Source organism: Cherax quadricarinatus, unplaced genomic scaffold, assembly GCF_038502225.1.
Source record: "Cherax quadricarinatus isolate ZL_2023a unplaced genomic scaffold, ASM3850222v1 Contig452, whole genome shotgun sequence".
Taxonomy (NCBI): Eukaryota; Metazoa; Arthropoda; class Malacostraca; order Decapoda; family Parastacidae; genus Cherax; species Cherax quadricarinatus.
The window spans coordinates 156,949-160,000 of record NW_027195478.1 but is presented as its reverse complement, the minus strand read 5'-3'; positions in this window follow the sequence as shown (position 1 = coordinate 160,000).

Below are 3,052 nucleotides of genomic sequence, written 5' to 3'. Positions count from 1 at the left end.
GTCCCTCTAGGATTTTCCAGGTGTATATAATCATGTATCTCTCCCTCCTGCGTTCCAGGGAATACAGGTTTAGGAACCTCAAGCGCTCCCAGTAATTGAGGTGTTTTATCTCCGTTATGCGCGCCGTGAAGGTTCTCTGTACATTTTCTAGGTCAGCAATTTCACCTGCCTTGAAAGGTGCTGTTAGTGTGCAGCAATATTCCAGCCTAGATAGAACAAGTGACCTGAAGAGTGTCATCATGGGCTTGGTATCCCTAGTTTTGAAGGTTCTCATTATCCATCCTGTCATTTTTCTAGCAGATGCGATTGATACAATGTTATGGTCCTTGAAGGTGAGATCCTCCGACATGATCACTCCCAGACTGGTGGGAGGAGGTGAATGTATTCAGATATTTAGGAGTGGACGTGTCAGCAGATGTGGTCTGTGAAGGATGAGGTGAATCATAGAATTGATGAGGGGATAAAGGTGAGTGATGCACTGAGGAGTCTGTGGAGACAAAGAACTTTATCCATGGAAACAAAAGGGGAATGTCTGAGAGTATAGTTATACATAAGAACATAAGAACATAAGAAAGGAGGAACGCTGCAGGAGGCCTGTTGGCCCATACTAGGCAGGTCCTTTACAATTCATCCCACTAACAAAACATTTGCCCAACCCAATTTTCAATGCCACCCAAGAAATAAGCTCTGATGTGAAAGTCCCACTCAAATCCAACCCCTCCCACTCATGTACTTATCCAACCTAAATTTGAAACTACCCAAAGTCCTAGCCTCAATAACCCAACTAGGTAGACTGTTCCACTCATCAACTACCCTATTTCCAAACCAATACTTTCCTATGTCCTTTCTAAATCTAAACTTATCTAATTTAAATCCATTACTGCGGGTTCTCTCTTGGAGAGACATCCTCAAGACCTTATTAATATCCCCTTTATTAATACCTATCTTCCACTTATACACTTCGATCAGGTCTCCCCTCATTCTTCGTCTAACAAGTGAATGTAACTTAAGAGTCTTCAATCTTTCTTCATAAGGAAGATTTCTAATGCTATGTATTAATTTAGTCATCCTACGCTGAATGTTTTCTAATGAATTTATGTCCATTCTGTAATATGGAGACCAGAACTGAGCTGCATAATCTAGGTGAGGCCTTACTAATGATGTATAAAGCTGCAGTATGACCTCTGGACTTCTGTTGCTTACACTTCTTGATATAAATCCCAGTAATCTATTTGCCTTATTACGTACGCTTAGGCATTGCTGTCTTGGTTTAAGGTTGCTGCTTACCATAACCCCCAAGTCCTTTTCGCAATCTGTTTGGGTAAGTTCTACATTATTTAACTTATAAGTGCTAGGGTTATGGGCACTCCCAAGCTTCAGAACCTTGCATTTATCTACATTGAACTGCATCTGCCACTTTTCTGACCAAGAATAGAGTTTGTTTAAATCCTCCTGAAGTTCCCTAACATCTACGTTTGAATCAATTATCCTACCTATCTTTGTGTCATCGGCGAATTTGCTCATATCACTAGTAATTCCCTCATCAAGATCATTGATATATATTATAAACAACAACGGGCCCAAGACTGATCCCTGTGGAACGCCACTTGTTACAGATCCCCACTCGGATTTAACCCCATTTATGGACACTCTCTGCTTCCTGTCTGTGAGCCATGACTCGATCCACGAGAGCACTTTTCCCCCAATGCCATGAGCTGCCACTTTCTTTAACAGTCTTTGGTGCGGAACTCTATCAAAAGCCTTACTAAAATCTAAGTAAATAATATCAAATTCTTTATCGTGGTCAACAGCCTCAAAAGCTTTACTGAAGAAAGTTAATAAATTAGTTAGACAAGACCGGCCTCTTGTGAATCCATGCTGAGTATCATTAATCAAGCTATGCTTATCGAGATGGCTTCTTATAATCTCAGCTATAATTGACTCTAGTAATTTGCCTACAATTGAGGTCAGGCTTATTGGGCGGTAATTTGACGGTAACGACTTGTCCCCTGTTTTAAAAATAGGAATTACATTAGCCATCTTCCACATATCAGACACTACACCTGTTTGAAGAGATAAATTAAAAATATTAGTTAATGGTTCACAGACTTCTATTTTGCATTCCTTATGAACCCTTGAAAAAACCTCATCAGGACCCGGCGACTTATTTTGCTTCAGTCTGTCTATCTGCTTCACAACCATCTCACTAGTGACTGTGATGTTACATAATTTATCTTCTTCTAGCCCACTATAGAAATTAATTACTGGAATGTTATTAGTGTCTTCCTGTGTAAAACCCGAGAGAAAATAATTATTAAAAATCGAGCACATTTCATTCTCTTTGTCAGTAAGATGCCCATAGTTATTTTTAAGGGGACCTATCTTATCTCTAACTTTCGTTCTATATACCTGGAAAAAACTTTTTGGGTTAGTTTTAGAATCCCTAGCAACTTTAATTTCATAGTCCCTTTTAGCTTTTCTTATCCCCTTTTTAATGTCCCTCTTAATGTCAATATACTGGTTCATAAGATGACACTCACCTCTTTTGATAAGCCTATAAATTCCTTTCTTATGCCCTAGTAGATATTTCAGCCTATTATTCATCCATTTTGGGTCATTTCTATTTGATCTAATTTCTTTATAAGGGATAAACGTTCTTTGAGCAGCATGTATAGTGTTCAGAAAACTGTCATATTGATAGCTCTCTTCGTTACCCCAGTCAACAGATGATAAGTGTTCTCTAAGCCCATCGTAATCTGCTAAGCGAAAATCTGGGACTGTTACTGAGTTATCCCTACTATCATACTTCCATTCAATGCTAAATGTAATTGATTTGTGGTCGCTAGCACCCAGTTCCTCTGAAACTTCTAAATTATTAACAAGGGATTCATTGTTTGCCAGAACCAAGTCAAGCAGGTTATTACCCCTTGTAGGTTCTGTCACAAACTGCTTCAAAAAACAATCCTGAACTACTTCTAAGAAGTCGTATGATTCTAAATTCCCAGTCAAGAAATTCCAATCAATATGACTAAAGTTAAAGTCTCCTAGAATT